Source organism: Haliotis rufescens, unplaced genomic scaffold (assembly GCF_023055435.1).
Source record: "Haliotis rufescens isolate VD_foot unplaced genomic scaffold, xgHalRufe1.0.p SCAF_9, whole genome shotgun sequence".
NCBI classification, from domain to species: domain Eukaryota; kingdom Metazoa; phylum Mollusca; class Gastropoda; order Lepetellida; family Haliotidae; genus Haliotis; species Haliotis rufescens.
In genome coordinates this window covers 46,016,569-46,035,723 of record NW_025964383.1, presented here as the reverse complement: position 1 = coordinate 46,035,723, position 19,155 = coordinate 46,016,569, and positions in this window count along the sequence as shown.

Genomic DNA, 19,155 nt, shown 5'->3' with positions numbered 1-19,155 from the left:
GGGACATAACTGTGACATGGTCAAGTTGGGAATGTCAAGTAATAAAATTGTTTGATATGCAGATTGCCATATACCTACAATTCAAATGCTTTTTGCTTAACCATAAGTTCACCAAGACGAATATTGCCTGGAACTCCTGGTGACCAGAGAAACAGTTCGACTTATCCGGGAGTTGGACACATTCGACTCGACCTAACTAAGGTCTGGCCTTGCCGTCAGATATCAGAAAGCATGTACGTACATACCTCTCGGTCCTTTCCTTTTCCTCAATCATGTTTCCACTCACGCCGACAAGAGGCGCATTTAAATGTCATAGTTAGAACAACCTATTAATAAACATTATCCTGAACCGTCTCTCACATTTCGCAAATCCGTAATCAAGTTCGAGACAACCGGAGGGTTAATAGAGTTATAACCATGGTGAGAGTTTGCCGGGAACGGACAGTGATTTTGACAAATGTCACAAAGGATCATACATGGGCTTTCTCACGTCGACCCTGAGACGACTATGTCCAAGACCATGCTACATAAGGAACAAAGAGTATTCATATTCCTGTAAGCCCCTGTCTGTGTTGGATATAATGTGATGTGAGGTGAAATGGGGTTTAACGTCGCGTCCAAGATTATTGCACTTATATAGCGACGTGCATGCACGTGTGTGTGTGTGTGTGTGTGTGTGTGTGTGTGTGTGTGTGTGGCTGCTTGGAATAGTCCGGACTGATGCCGATTTATAGTGCTAGCACACTGAGATACCATGCCGCAGTGTAACATGAATACCCCACTCAGACACAGTATACTGACTCCGAGCCGACCAATCTTTGTTTTAGCCCCTTAATGCCGAACGCCAGATAGGGTAACAACAAGTACCATCTTTTTACGTCTTTTGGTATGACGTGGCTGGGGATCGAACCCCGGAGCTTCCGCTTTCCGGGCGGACGCTCTACCATTAGACCACGGAGGCGGTCTGGATAAACTGTCTTCAGAAGAGATATTGTGTTAGTCCTATGTGGCGGAGATCGTGATTAAACACTGTATATTTAACAAACTTACCTCGTATGGTTAGTACAATGAACGCCAAACTTAGAATCGACAAAGAAGTCTTGAAGTGTCTGAAAAAGGAAAGTGAGTGAGTGAGTTAATATTTAACGTCACATTGGCAGTTTTTGAGCCACATCGTGACGAGAAAATGCAAAGGAATATATGCCGATATGAATCACCATAACAAACCGATCATAGCACTAAAAAAGTGTGTGTATTAAACCTACTTACTGAGAGCGGAGCATTTCCAATGTTGGTGTATGACAGATGTAGCCGCGGTTTCAGAGTTATATTGTCGGTTGACTGTAACTGCTGATGGTCGGTTGACTTCATTCTTCCGTTAAGAGGGGGAAGTATCATTTGTGTCATCATATTTCGATTTGCTTTATATATACTCTGCAAAAATAGAAACGCAAATGTAGTGATGCCGATATCCAGACAAAATTTATACCAAAATGAACTGGTCATTTCTGCATGGATTGGCATTGATTTGTGTAAAAAAATGAGGTTCTGCATAAATTGGGTGAAAAGATGGAAAAATCGCAAAAACACAAACACGTGAGAGCTTGGCGCTGAAACACACCAACATGACATGCAGGTGCAACATTACTTGTTTGGATATCAACAAGTTGGGTTTTCATTTGCTTGCGATCACAATCTTTCAGCAAGTGAACAGCGAAAACATGCCACGACTGACGGAAGCCCAACGCAACAACGCCATCGGCCGACTGCATGGAAGGGAATTATCTTCGGCTGTAGCAATGTTTTTCCACGAACCACCAAGCACCATTACAAGACTGTGGAACCGTTATGAGACACCCGTACTCGTGGGCTGTCAACATCATCCCCATACTCGTGGGTTGTCAATATCATCCCCGCACTCGTGGGTTGTCACCATCATCCCCGCACTCCTAGGTTGTCAACATCATCCCCGCACTCCTAGGGTTGTCAACATCATCCCCGCACTCCTAGGTTGTCAACATCATCCCCATACTCATGGGTTGTCAACATCATCCCCGCACTCGTGGGTTGTCACCATCATCCCCACACTGGTGGGTTGTCAACATCATCCCTATACTCGTGGGTTGTCACCATCATCCCCGTACTCGTGGGTTGTCAGCATCATCTCTATACTCGTGGGTTGTCAACATCATCCCCGTACTCGTGGGTTGTCACCATCATCCCCGCACTCGTGGGTTGACAACATCATCCCCGCACTCGTGGGTTGTCAACATCATCCCCGCACTCGTGGGTTGTCACCATCATCCCTATACTCGTGGGTTGACAACATCATCCCTGTATTCGTGGGTTTTCACCATCATCCCCGTACTCGTGGGTTGTCAACATCATCCCTATACTCGTGGGTTGACAACATCATCCCCATACTCGCGGGTTGTCACCATCATCCCTATACTCGTGGGTTGACAACATCATCCCTGTATTCGTGGGTTTTCACCATCATCCCCGTACTCGTGGGTTGTCAGCATCATCCCCGCACTCGTGGGTTGTCAACATCATCCCCATACTCGCGGGTTGTCACCATCATCCCTATACTCGTGGGTTGATAACATCATCCCTGTATTCGTGGGTTTTCACCATCATCCCCGTACTCGTGGGTTGTCAACATCATCCCCGTTCTCGTGGGTTGTCAGCATCATCCCCGCACTCGTGGGTTGTCAACATCATCCCCATACTCGTGGGTTGTCAACACAAACCCGTACTCGTGGGTTTTCACCATCATCCCCGTACTCGTGGGTTGACAACATCATCCCTGTATTCGTGGGTTTTCACCATCATCCCCGTACTCGTGGGTTGTCAACATCATCCCCGTTCTCGTGGGTTGTCAGCATCATCCCCGTACTCGTGGGTTGTCAACACAAACCCGTACTCGTGGGTTTTCACCATCATCCCCGTACTCGTGGGTTGACAACATCATCCCCGTACTCGTGGGTTGACAACATCATCCCCGCACTCGTGGGTTGACAACATCATCCCTGTATTCGTGGGTTGTCTCCACCAAACCCGCACTCGTGGGTTGTCATCATCCCCGTACTCGTGGGTTGTCATCAGCCCCGTACTCGTGGGTTGTCATCATCCCCGTACTCGTGGGTTGTCAACATCATCCCCGTACTCGTGGGTTGTCAACATCATCCCAGTACTCGTGGGTTATCAACATCATCCCCGTACTCGTGGGTTATCAACATCATCCCCGTACTCGTGGGTTGTCATCATCCCCGTACTCGTGGGTTGTCACCATCATCCCCGTACTCGTGGGTTGTCAACATCATCCCCGTACTCGTGGGTTGTCAACATCATCCCCGTACTCGTGGGTTATCAACATCATCCCCGTACTCGTGGGTTGTCAACATCATCCCCATACTCGTGGGTTGTCAACATCATCCCCGTACTCGTGGGTTGTCAACATCATCCCCCGATTAGCGAGTTCCTCATTGCGACATAGTAGTATCCATAGATTATCTTTGGCTCATCGGGTGTAATTTGACAGATGTTTTTTACTATAGACAAAAAATGAACAGTTGAAACAGTTTTTCCCAAACGAACCTTAGAAAATGGTTTGTTAGATCAGTCGTTTCAAATTGCGCAGTAGGAAATATTTTATATTAGTCATCCAACGCACATTGGCTATGGCAAAATTCAATGTAATAAGGAAATAGGTCATATGGTCAAGTTGCATGTGTCTTCATGGACCGAACTTTACAACTAGCCGGTTGTAAACACTAAGCAGATGCCAGAGAGTCAACATACTACACAAATCATTCTTTAACTTTCTTGATTAGCTTTTGTTTATTCATGCTCCAGTATATTTTATTTTCCAATGTTGCATTTTCCATGCATTATACACGTATTACCCATGTACTATCAAGGCATTATACACGTCTTACCCATGTACTATCAAGGCATTATACACGTATTACCCATGTACTATCTAGGCATTATACACGTATTACCCATGTACTATCAACGCATTATACACGTATTACCCGTGTAGTATCTAGGCATTATACACGTATTACCCATGTATTATCTAGGCATTATACACGTATTACCAATGTATTATCTAGGCATTATACACGTATTACCCATGTACTATCAAGGCATTATACACGTATTACCCATGTACTATATAGGCATTATACACGTATTACCCATGTACTATCTAGGCATTATACACGTATTACCCATGTATTATCTAGGCATTATATACGTATTACCAATGTATTATCTAGGCATTATACACGTATTACCCATGTACTATCAAGGCATTATACACGTATTACCCGTGTACTATCTAGGCATTATACACGTATTACCCATGTACTATCAAGGCATTATACACGTATTACCCATGTACTATCAACGCATTATACACGTATTACCCGTGTAGTATCTAGGCATTATACACGTATTACCCATGTATTATCTAGGCATTATACACGTATTACCAATGTATTATCTAGGCATTATACACGTATTACCCATGTACTATCAACGCATTATACACGTATTACCCATGTACTATATAGGCATTATACACGTATTACCCATGTACTATCTAGGCATTATACACGTATTACCCATGTATTATCTAGGCATTATACACGTATTACCCATGTAATATCTAGGCATTATACACGTATTGCCCATGTACTATCAAGGCATTATACACGTATTACCCGTGTACTATCTAGGCATTATACACGTATTACCCATGTATTATCTAGGCATTATACATGTATTACACATGTATTATCAAGGCATTATTCACGTATTACACATGTATTATCAAGGCATTATACACGTATTACCCATGTATTATCTAGGCATTATACATGTATTACCAATGTATTATCCAGGCATTATACACGTATTACCCATGTATTAGCTAGGCATTATCTATGTAATACCTATGGCTCATCAGACGTATTATTACCAATACTATTTACTTGAGAAATCAAACTGAAATGCAATTGTGACATTTTCCACAAAGGACCTGCTCCAGTATATTATATTTCCCGATGACCAGGAAGATGGCACATACCTAAAATATATTTAATCATCCACATGAAACGGACATGCTTTCACGTATCGCGCATTTCGCAAGGCCTCAACGCCGCCAAAGCTTAAAAACAATGCACAGTTACATGATTTTACATCCGTTTACATGTTTTGTTTCCTTGTTAAGTACTACTGACAGACTGACAGATGGGACTGTTGGTTGGGATCCTTGCAAAAAACAGTTACATTCAACGTTCCGCGAATGAACTATGGAATTGAAAAGGGATACGTGCTTGGTAATACAACTGCATGGTCTCATGGACAAACAATGACAACAACAATGTCTACACTAGATTCCTAGTTGCTGCAGCAACATAACTAGGTGTTCTGTTTTCAAACCATTTGTCTGTATTCAAATGACACATATGTTCACAATGAGTGAGTATACGTGTATAACGGGTATGGTGCTGGCAAACCTAGAAACATCGGGATTCGAACCCACAATCATAGGTTTCTGGCGTGCCCAAGGGACGCAACTCTGCACAGCGAATCGCGGCGCCTTAGACGACTGGAACACCCGTGCCCCCTTGTTCACAATGAAGTGGTGCTAGTCTTCTTCTATGACAAGGTACAACTTGTATACAGGGCAAGGTTTCCCATTCAACAGTATGATTCCTGACACCTCGCACGGCGAGGCCTTCCTGTTTATTTCGTTTTAGCCATCCTGAGATCATTGTGTGAAAGTAAGACTGGTTGTTTAACCTCAGTATAATGGTTATCCTAGGCAACAACTGAAGGGTCACCCATGTGTATGCAAGTTCAAAATAAATAAACACAGCGCACATGATAATCAAAACAACCTGAGAACATGGACACAATGTCATGATACAGAGGCAGGTAGACACTGACCAAAGAATGCGGTCAAATATAACAAATGTTATAGTTTGGATAACACTTTCTTGTGTAGATCACGTACTTTGTGTAACCCTCTGACATTATAGATTGGCACGGATCCCATGGCCCAAAGCTACGTGATCTAGCCTACCAGTTGTCAGACTTCCAAATCCCAGAGGGGACTTAAACCAAATAAATGATAAACATCTGTACTCTACTAAGAAAGTGTAATCCCAAATATAACTGTTACTGACCAAAGTGTTTTGAATGTAAGACGTGTGTGTCGTAACACTGGTCCCTGGTCACATTAGCGTCAGAGTGAGCACAACCAAGTGTCAGATGTGCAGGGGTAAGCCATGGCATGGACACATTGTTTCGAACCTCATAAACAATAGCAGGGGACAGGGTGCACCTGTAACGGTGAGTCGATTTCTGAGTCGATTTGAAACTCGTGCCGGAGCTATTGGATCGGAACGCTCCATACGGGTGAAAGGCAAACTCAGGAAGCAGCACGTTATGATCACTGGAACTGTTACACATGCTCAACGACCAGGAGCAAGATTGATACCGTTTTAACATGTCTTTATGTCATAAACATCTGCATTATGATGTCCACCAAAAGAAACTGCCTGCTTTCTGCTTGTCCGGTCTCTGCATCCACCACTTCGTCCAACACTGTAACCATGATTATAGCCAAGCTAGTGTGCTGTGATGTCATCAGAGTTAAAATAAACGTTAGCTCTGTTCTAGAGGGTAGATTCAGTTTGTTTTTCCATGATGGTACCATTTGTGAAGACCATGCGTCATTATACAGGTGCCCCGATCTTTCAATACCATAAGAGCTGTGTCCCCAACATAGTCTCCATAACTCACATAGTTTCAATTGTTTCGGCATTGCAATGTAAAATGACAGTTAAAGGAACTATTTGTTTTCCAAATTGTTATGATTGATGAATAATCTTAATTGCCCCGCCTTGATAGATCCTTGTACTGTACTGTTTTCGGTCTTGCTTTAACGGTATATAGTAGTAGTAGTAGTAGCAGCAGTGGTGGTGGTGGTTGTAGTAGTATTGGTGGTGGTAGTGGTAGTAGTAGTAGTGGTTGTACTGGTGGTTGTAGTAGAGGAAGCAGTGGTAGTATTAGTATTAATGGTAATAGCAGTAGCGTTAGTGGTGGTATTTGTAGGTAGTAGTAGTAGTGGTCGTCTTAGTAGTAGTAGTGGTATTTGTAGGTAGTAGTAGTAGTAGTGGTGGTAGTGGTAGTAATAATAGTAGCTTCACTCCTCAGAAAGATATACCACATGAAGCTAAACTCATGTTTGTAATAGCTGCCCCCGTGTGCAGTGTACATGGTGTGTTCTATACACCCCACACCTACACATACCACACCGGCAGTGGACCAGTAAATCTGAGTCTCAATAGAAAGTTATGTAGAACAAATTTATGGAGGATAGACGGTCACAGTGACCCTATCTCTAAGCTGTGTGGATGTTTATGTGCTTCTCACAAACAAAACGCCCTTTCCACAATCATGAATTCGCTCTTCACCCACTGCGTTCTTGTCTCTGGTGTTGTCTCACGGTCATTGCGTCAGTGTAGTTCTAAGCTGTATGCGTAATTTGAAAGCCTTGTCACAGTCCACATCACAGGGCACATTACAAAGTAACCCACATACATTGTCGGAGGTGGTTGCCGGAAGAATGTAAGCGGTTTCATATTATGTTATGTGGTCGCAGTAGCGTGGTATATATATATATATATATATATATATATATATATATATATATAGTTTTTTAGAAGTAACTATGTCTGGACAATAGCAAAATACATGAAATTTCACATTGTTTGTTCAGTGTTGAGTTTAGATATTCTGCAATGTTTAAAGGAATAATAAATAAATTAGGTTTTTGAAAGGCATTTAGAAGGGATACACATAAGGAAGAGAATATATGGATGTCAACTTCTTTATGATGAGGAACACAACGTTTCGGAGTATACTTCTGGTAAAATCAATCGGGGACGAATTAAGTACATATTACTTAAACTTAGTATTATTTACTGAAACTTTGCTCTTCATCCAAGAGACCTCAAATGAAATGTACAGTTATCGATACGTAACAGAATTCTAGTTCTGTTGAAGTTGAACCATATGGTTTAATTCCAAACGGTTATAAGCAAGTTTTTGGGTGAAAACGCTGGTTAAATTTTGATCAATCAGAATAAAACATTTTTCAATGTGACGATAGAACCTACGTTTGGGGCCTTAAATGAAGGCGCAGTATATATATATATATATGAAAAAATGAGGTAAATGTTCACTCGGTGTACATGTAATATATAATAAAATAATAAAGTCCACGTTAGTCCATCATCTTCTTTATATCAGTTTCATACATAGTACTTTCGCTGTCTCATATATACAACATCATAAAATAAATAATCAACCAACCTTAAATATGAATAAATCCCTCTACAAATCCAAATCCTCACATAGAAATGAATGCGGCAATAAATCTCGCTGAGTCTCTCCTTCAGGTGACAATAGCAACTGATTTTCTAAAATTCAACAACAAACATTGTTGTAGCTATGGCCAGCCTGGCCTATCAACAAGACAATAGACTGGGCCGGGGCGCTGGGGCAAAGAGTGCTGTAAGTCATAGCATGCAGTGTGACAATTACTGGAAGTTAGACTGAGAGTAAGCTTACTTAATGTTACAGAGCTATGGAATGAATGTTTAAGGTATAAAATACTAAGGTATAAAACATAACTAATATTATAACTAATAATATATTCTTATAATGTAAATATCATAATAAACTAATTAGTTAAAATGGTAACAAGGCCATATAACCTTACTACTAACTAATAAATCTTAACTAAAAGTTCTGTACATAATTGGGGCTGCCACAATAGCAGCATGGTAGCGATTATGATGTATATAATGATAAAACATTGTAAATATTGCAATAAAAGTTGTTGTGGTAGTTGTTACTAGTAGACGCAGAAGTAATGCATGTATTACCCTCACTAGCGATGACAGAGAGTATATATTATATACATGATCTACGTATTGACAGTCACTGAGTGTCACTGACAACACACACAGACACACAGACACACACAGACAGACAGACACACACACAGACACACACACACACAGACACACACACACACACACACACAGACACAGACAGACACAGACAGACAGACAGACAGACACACACACACACACACACACACACACACACTGGCGTTAACAGTGTGAGACGGAGTTTGAAGCAGAGCTAAGGCAACATTCGAAACAAGGGAAGGTGTGATGTGCATAAAGGAGTAGTCTCCCTTTCACCGTGCACAGTGAGCACGACAACACCTCCCACACTGTGACAGTGTTGACTGAACTGACTGTGACTGGAGTCACCTGCACCCAGCGTGTGAGCCGTCAATACACCATTCACGACCAGTGCATAGTACCTCAGCCTGACGGAGTAGTCTCCCTTGGATCGCCCACAGTGAGCACTGTTATACCTTCCACACTGCGACATGGTTGTCATGCCTGAACTGACTGTGTACCCTGTATCCAGCATGTCGGCTGTCAATGCAACCTGATGGAGTAATCTCCCTAAGATCGTCCTCATTGAGAACTATTACACACCCACACTGTCACAGTGTTGACTGAACGAACAGTGAGAGGCGTAACCCGCTCCCGGCATGTGTGTTGTCAATGTGTTATGTGCGGCCAGTGTCGTGTACCTGAAACTGACGGAGTAGTCTCCCTTTTGCCGTTCCTGTCAAGCAATAGTTTACACAGACACACAGACACACAGACACACACACACACAGATTCACACACACAAACAAACGCACACATACACACACTCGCGGACGTACACACTGCGGTTTTACACTTTTGTGTCGCGTCTATGCATTTGTGTAACCCCCTTGGTTTTTTTCCATGCATGTGCGTAGCATGGTGACTCATGCATGTGTAACGTGGTGATTTATCAAATGTGTGACATGATCCATCCATGTGTGTGACGTGATTCATGCATGTGTGTGACATGGTGATTCATGCATGTGTATGACCTGATTCATGCATATGTGTGACGTGACCCATGCATGTGTGACGTGATTCATGCATGTGTGTGACGTGATTCATTCATGTGTGTGATTTGATTCATGTATGTGGGTGATGCTGTGATTAGTTCATGTGTGTAACGTGATGATTCATTCATGTGTGTGACGTGATGATCCATGGTTGTATGTAATATTATGTCATGTGTTTATGTGTAACGTCACATTTACTACATCTGATATATATAAAATGAATACTGATGACGTATGTAAGTTACGAGTGATATCAACTCTAAGCCATGTGTTGTGATGAAGACTTAGGAATCAATCATTCAGTATTTTGTTACTTTTATGCTGACGACCGTTCGTATACCATGCACTTTTCACACATCTGTTGGTTGCACGGGAATCACGCACGTCCGAATACGGTGATAGCGTTGTGCGTCTCAACGTGCGTGATTCCCGTGCAACCTTTCGAGTTGAGTTGATTGGTTCAACTGTGCCATATGGCCCTGTGACGCAGGGTAGCATTATGCAGATGGCTGTTACAATGAATGCTCGTTCCACACGTGACGAACAGGTCTGGTTGTTGATGAAATATAGTGATAGCTAAACAGACAAATTTTGTATTCATGCACCGATTGTCTTTAAATGTAATATCCAGTTATGTATGACTGTTTAATAATATCATACCAACTTTGGAGTAGGTCCAATAGTTTTTCAGATATTGTAGTAAACGTCGGTACCTTAAATTACCTTCCAGACTATTAAACAGCTCAGTGTTGTGTCCGACACATTCACTAGCTAGCACACCCCTTACACAGCCAGAACAAACCGATCTCTGCTTGGGTATCAGACACGCGCTGCTTCTCTGCATTTGATAATAGCGTAATTGTGACTTGAATATCTCTTATATGGATTGAGGGTATAAATGTTTCCTGTAAAGAAGATGCTTGCTATCTTAACAGCCGCACGCATAACAAACCCACCCAATATAAACAGGTTGAGGTGACGATTCCATTGTACAGTTTTTTAGCCTGGTCACATTACAAAACCAAGTCCCAGTTCGTTATCCTGAGAAATAGAAATCATATTTGCAGAATGATTAACGCACAAGTGATATTTGAAGAGTACGCAAATGTCTGTCAAATCCTACCATACAGACAACTATCACAACAGCTCAACTGTCACTTACAAATCTCGTTTGTGTTTCAAAACTATGGAATAAATCATGGATTTATCTTTGAAGGACAATTTAGTATTCATTGTGATGCGGTCGAGCCTCATCTGCATTTACATGTAGGACAAGGAACACAAAAGACTGCAGATTTTCTGCCTATTGCTGCATGGCTCAGTTTGTACTACCACCTGAGCTGACAGATCAATGTTAAGCATTTGTCCTGATTTCTATGTTGAAACAGTTTCAATTCAGAAAACAAGACGAGCGTCTCTCTCTTGCATGACATATTGGTGTTTGTTTGTTTCTTCTTGTTTGAAGTTCACCGTCGCTCCCAGCAGTATTCCAGCTATGTGACGGCGGTCTGTAAATAATCGAGTCTGGACCAGAAAATCCAGTGTTTGACAACATGAGCAGCACTCTACGCAATTGGGATACGATGACATGCATCAACCAGGTCAGCGAGCCTGACCATCCGATCCCGTTAGTCGCCTCTTACGCAAAGTATAGTCGCCCCTTGCGGCAAGCATGGGTTGCTAAAGATCTATTTTCTTCCCGGATCTTCATGGGTAACATACTGGTGTAAACAACGATCATACTAGCTTAACTGGGACAAAATGTGTCGCTGCATTATAAATGCTACTTTATACTTGACAATGTCAATGCACATTACCATATGGCGACTATCCACATTATATGACGGTGAAAAGAAGACGAAGAAGTCCTCGACAGTTATTCAGATCATTTAATGGCAGTCTATTATTGCATTGTCATCGGCAAGGCATAGCAATTTGTCAACAACACGGACAGCGCGTGGTTACATAACAAGTATGAACCGGGTGCATACAACTGTCGAACCGGAACGGAATGGCAAACAAACGAAATCACACCCGACGACATGTACACAGCATCAGCAATAGGCGAACAGCCTTACTATTCTTACTATTATTGAACAGCATTCATTCAATACTTTATGGCAGACAGCATTGATACAAATTCAGCCAATCCATGATGGGATCACATTTCAGTAAAATGTTTGAACCTTGTTGTTAATGGAGTAAAAATACCTGAACAAATTCAAAGAACACTTTACGTTTTCGCTCCCTTTTATATTAATTCAATGACAGTTAAAGAATTATTTTCCTTCTCGAATGTCAAACATACGTCGTTATTTCAGGACATTAAATTGCAGTACATTTTATGAGCACATAGTATCGACTACAGAGTTTAGTTCTCGATATTGCTTCTAAACCCTTGCTCAAACAAGAATAAGACTCCACATGAAACTTGCTTATAAGGGACAAGGTAAATTTGAGTGACATCTTCAGACAAAAATCATTCTCCCAATGAAGAACACTATTTCAAATTTCAGGAAACTATCAGATGTTTCATTTTCGATACGAACACCATTTCAGAACGTTGACGTGACTGCTCATTTCTACTAGTTCTGCCGTTCAGGACTCATTATACTTCTACCAACATGTTGGAAATAATAATCACAGGTGTCTTCTTCTGTTGTTGACCATAAATACCTCTGTCAGTATTCAAATATGGACCAAAATATCATGAGCAGCATCCAACCAATTGGGGATCACATGATGCTATGGATGCAATTGAAGGATATGCCAAAAACTGGCAAAGAGAGAACATGAACTTGTTGATCGTCTTTCTAAATGGGTAAAAGTCAGTGCGTGATCCTGTCAGTTATCAAAATGCACAAACTGAAAAAAGAAAGTCTGGCTGCCCTGTTGGAAATGTTCGTAGTTCCCACCGGCAAGGCATCAAATACGATAACCATTACATATTAGCATAACTTCATTAATTGTTTGATCAAAGAACTTTGTATAACTCACGTGTTAAATAATGCCACACACAATGTTAACCGAGAAGGAAATCTGCCCAAACCACGCAATAGCACCATCAACTTTTGAATTGACACAAAAACCTGAGGACCGATCCATTCTGGAATCCACTGGAATCCAAAGCTCCACAAAGTGCCCCACTATGGGAGAGATATTGCCTGATCCAGCTTCGTACTTTATAATGCAGAGCCCTATTGGACAGTGGTTTAGTGTTCCTTACTATCTGTCATTAGATTTACCAGGATAACTTGTATTACATTCCTACATCAACCTTTGAAGAGGTATTACTCACTTCATGTGCGGATGGAAATATTCATCCATACTTATACAGGGAGATATTATCACTCCATGCTTACAAGAAGAGGCTAGTTTGCTCGGTTTTCTTCTAGTTGTTTTTACAAATCATTATAATTTAATGGTACCTATAGTCTTAAGGACTGATATGTTAATTATAGATAGAGGTACGGACCACATTGGACCAACCTTCTTGCAAAGTTCCATGGTGTGTTACTGCTTCGCAGCACTTCAGAGAAGTGATAGGTTGATCGTAAAAATCTTTGCACATGATGGTAAACACAAGTTGGTAGACAAATGAGAGCAGGAAGTTAATGCTGTCATTGGTTGGTTGGTTGGTTTCTTGTTTAACGCCGTACTTAGCAATATTCCAGCTATATGACGGCGATCTGTAAACAATCGAGTCTGGACAAGACAATCCAGTGATTGACATCATGAGCATCGATCCGCGAAATTGGGATACGATGACATGCATCAACCAAGTCAGCGAGCCAGACAACCCGATCCCGTTAGATGCCTCTTACGACAAGCATAGTCGCCTTTTACGGCAAGCATGGGTTTATGGTGTCATTGACCAGTCCTACTCCAGAATCCAAGTTTTGGTTGTTTCACAAGAGTCGGGTGACGATAGGACAAGACCTATCCATAGCAACCGCTTGTATGGTATGTACAATATCGGGAAGATACTCAACCCTGTGCATTGTGCACAAAGGGACTAGTTAAAGAAGTCTGAGCATGATTTGACAGATGTTGAATCCACCTGTCCGGAGGTTGACCTCATTCTTATTGAGTACAGACTCGGTTGCTTCTGGATTACCTTTCGTGTCTGGTGGAGTTGCAACTGAGATGTAATTCATGGAAGAAGTTCACACAAATGGTGACGATCATATTGCAGGTCTCTGATACGGAGAAGGAAGGAAAAGCAGAGATTGAATCTCAGATGAAACTGCTCAGACTGTTGGAGCAGAAACGGAGACTGCTTGACATGCAGTGATAGAAACTGAAGCACAGGCACCTTTAGTAGAAGCACAGATACTGAAGAAACGGAACTGGCACCAGAATGGAGGAAGCACAAGGTTAAACATTACCTCGTCGATCTACCAGGGACAGACCTGATTGGATGACAAGTGGACAACATGTTGCAGGCGATTTGTATTCCAGAGGAGATGGAAAAAGCGAAACTTTTAGAATCATTAGCGTCCAGAGGTGTCATTCAGTTACAAATCTCCGATGCGCTTTTAACAGTAACTTCTGAAGCCTTAAGTATGTAGCTAACTGTTAGCTATTTTTTTCTTTTTTTAGCACAGATGTGTACATAACTATGACATCATTTGTGAACAGAGGGGATTGTGTAGAAGTGACGTGTTTACGTTGTAATATAGTTTAGATAACTTCAATTCATCAATTCTTAAAACAACACTTCTGTCGTGTATTTTCTTTGCCTGTTCTGTGTTTAAGCAACGTTAATGAATATGCATAGCATGTGCATTTCATGTTAGTGGGAATCAGGTAGTTATAATATTGAGGATTGCGATTTGCTGATTGGGTTATCTGATTCAATGAGATTGGACCACGTGGTTTCTATAGCCTTCCATTTCCTTTTGAGAGCTCACGAGTCGGGAAAGTGATCACCAGTTTAAATAATTTTTGTTGAAGGTCTCATTATAAGGTAAATAGGACATGGTATGGTTGATATTGTATATTGACTTAAGTCAATATTGGTGGTCTCAAATGTTTCAGATAATAAAGTTTATAGACCTAATATAGACCTAATTGGCCGAAATATGTCCGAATTGTTACCTCCTGTTATGTCGTAGCTGACTTTGTATTTCGTAACGTTATGACAAGCAATGCAACCTCTAAACAAACGTGACGTTTCATGGAATAGAGTTGTTGCCTTCCTTTGTACAATCACTGGAATATACCTGAGCTTACGGTCCGAGTATTGTGACCAGAGAAGTGCGTGGCAGTGGTTCTGTTCCAAACCCAGGTAAAATTTCAAATAATAAAATTATAGATTGTTAAATAAAATATACAAGAAGAATCTTGAATTCACACATAGACATTTGACAATTCAGGCCAACCGCGTGGCAGGAACAAAATGTCCTCTCTTCACAGAGAGCACGTGCGTCCATTTATACAATTCGCATCATAAATACGACACATGAACATTCCACAATTCACGCCGACCACGTGTAAAAGAAAACAAATGGCCGCTCTTCATAGAGAACAGGTCGTACCAGCTTATACAATTCATACCATAAATGCGACACAATCAGGTAATTCGTCTTACCGGTGGCGGTGTATACAGGCACACTCACAATGAGCCACGCACATAGTCAACAACAATACATTCTACCTCTGCCCTACCCAAACAAAATGAGAAAAGTGGTGGCTGACTGATACCATAATTCCTATACAGGTGGCCCGATTTTTTTTCTTATTCTTAGAAATGTGGAAAGTGTTTTGTCGCTTATATTTTGACGACATAAATTCAGAATGACATGTGATAAAAAGTTATCATGCTTGTCGTGATGTGGGATTGTAACTATCCTGTTGTGACCCATGCTTGACTACTTTAACTGTGTACAGTCGAATAAAATCACGTCATGATTCAGACGCGCTTTCAATCCGAACACTGCTGGGACGTTTATCTGCGAGATCATATGATTTCACGTCTGGATTAATTGCGGGTGGTTGCATGGTATTTGATTCGCTATCCAAGCAATTTCGAAAAAACTAAAATCAATCAGGCCACGCCCATTAGCGAACTACTGTTTCTGGAGTGACTGATAAAAAAGTAGGCGGGCCATGTGTTGCTTTCTTTCGTTGAACGATGTGGCTGAATTTGTTTCGTTGTCACTATTGTTTTGTCCTACCCTGGTGATGCTGTTACTTCTCTGTCAATGTAGACCGCCCTACCATTGTGGTGTTTTCGCTAATCTGTCCTGTACTGCAGACTGTCCTACCCTGGAAGCCTGTCTGTCTAGCATCTTGACGTCATCAACTCCTTTGTGATGATGTCCGTGACTGTCGTTTGGTTCTTGTAGAAAATCTTCCCCGTTACCTGGAACACTTGTCCGAGAGTTTTTGTCTCATCCTTAAAGTTGACCGCCCTAGACATACTGGGGATTACTGCAGCAACAACACAGATGTGGAGCAGGAGCAGCCTCATAGTCTCGGAGTGTCATTGAGAAATATCACCATTTCCGTGTAATCAGTGTCTGGCGATGAAACAGGATGATGTCTGTATTGGGTCATGCGTTCAGTGTACATGTATAAGCATTATCAATGCTTCGTTAAGCAACATTCACTCACTTACTATACTTAAGTCTCTTAACAGGATACCACCCCACATGTTTTAATTCAAATTCTACCATGCCCATTAAATGGAAATGAATGACATGGTTGGTTGTGCGCCATCTTGCCACGACGATGGTGGTGGTTGCTCATGCTTTCAACTACAGAGGAGCTGTGATTATTGACATATTGACGTGATGCATCGAGAATATTTCAGACTCACGTCTAATTTAACATATAATCAGTCAATTATTTTATTCTCTAAACACCACCAACCGGTGCATGTATTTACACGTATATATGATTATAAAAAACATGATCGCATTAACTAGTAAACTTTACAGTGCTTCTTCAAAGTATTTTACATGTATATAATTGCATTAAATTTAGACACATGTTTCATTATAGATATATTGTTCGAGCACAGGACTCTTGTATTTATATAGATTAGGCCAATTACAACAGAAAGGAGATGTGTCCAGTCATATAGTTTCAACAAAGGCGGTACATTTTAAAAAAGAGAATGAAATCCTTCGGCAATGGTTGGTGAGTCACAGACAGGGCCAGTTCTTTCTTCTCGTGTTATACCTTTCCAGCGGTTGGTCTCCGGGCAGAGAACAGTTTGAAGTTCGACATAACAGAAATGAGTACGATACAGTGTTTGACATCAATATATATTTTTCAAAGGAGGGTAGATCTTTAAATAGTTTATAATATATGCCTTCCGAGCTGTTGTTATATCACCGTGCCATGTTTGTATAAATCGGTCTTTCAAAGTCGTCTCTATTGTGACAGTGAAAAGTTGTTTCAATACACGTTAACCAACTATTATCTATAGCAATATGATCATTTTTCAGTTTGATAAATGTGTACATACATTTTGATAACTTGATCGGGAAACTGGTTCTTTTCTTTACAGTAAGTCTAAGTTGATACCTTCAAAGCTCTCCAAATACCATATTTTGGGGTTGAGTTTCAAAGTCCAGAGGCATGTTTTGAAACCTTTAGCTGATGTTTTTCTATTACATCAAGATTTTCATATCCCAAACTTCTGAGCCTTATGTAAGAATAGACAATATCATCACATCGAAAGCTTTCATAAGACACTAACACTAACTAACGGTAGATTAACATTACGTGCCCTCTTTAGAAGTACATACATTGCTTTAGTCGCACACTAGATGTGACTAATCGTCTGTTCCTGTGAAAACTAATATGTATAAATATCTACAGCTTCTATTTTTTTCTAATCCGTCATAATATGAAATTTGAGATTTCTCCTAACCCCTCCACCAACAAATATAACTTTTTACTTTGATATAAATTTACAAATATTATAATACGTATTAAAATGCATTCAATGATTTCTTTTAAAAAAACGTCCCCACTTTCTGCCATGTTGATCCGTGTCATCTGCATTTAGCAAGATAAGAAATTGTAAAAACAGTGTCATACATTCATCATCTTTACATTTCATAAGTATTCCTTTAGAACCTTTGTAATCAAGAATTTTTTTTAAGTCATTGAGGTAATGGTGAACAACAGTGGCGATACATGTTCTCCTTTGCGTACTCTGGTCCTGATTTACGAAAGAAGAAAGTACACAGCGAATCGTTTGCAGCCACGCATGACCTGCTATTATTATACAATATTGCTACGCAATGGGATTGCATACCCTCACTGAATTCCGATTTGTTCGGAATTCCGAATTCCGAATGAACATCCGTATATCAGAGGGAGATATTCAGAATTTCTAAATCCCCGAATAAATGGAGACACGATGGGGAACTAATGATTTATCAGACCCTTATCTCTACACGTAGTGTTGCCAAGACGTGGCTTATTACCAATTCTGCAATAATATATAAATAGATTTAGTATTTTCAGTAAGCTTGGACCGTGTGGATTTGGGGCGGTCGGGTAGCCTTGTGGGCAAAGCGTTCGCTCGTCACGCCGAAGACCCGCGTTCGATTCCCGACATGGGTACAATGTGTGAAGCCCATTTCTGGTGTCCCCCGCCGTGATATTGCTGGAATATTGCTAAAAGCGGCCTAAAATGAAACTAATTCACTAACTCACCGTGTGGATTTACCCTACCTTCGTTCTGATTGTATCTTTCTTTGGGGATTTCAAGAGAATCTGGAACAAATTCTGGATTTAATTAATTTTTTATTTCCACATTATCTGATCAAAATTCTTCTATTATGTATTTATCAATTGAGCAATAAACAGGAATCGCTCTTGGATTAAAATCTCCTGCTACCATAACATGGTCGACGTCACTTTGTGAGAGAATGGACTCTTCTATTATTGCAAACATAGCATTTGTATAATGGTGTGATTCTTCTGGTGGTACGTGTACAATACCAAGTAATAGGTCCTGGTCAACGTTAACATATCCTTAGAGATATAAATCCAGAATATATATTCTGGTTCATGCTAAGTTCAGAGACTGATATATAATGCTCATATTTATCCTCGATGATTATAGCCATATCCAT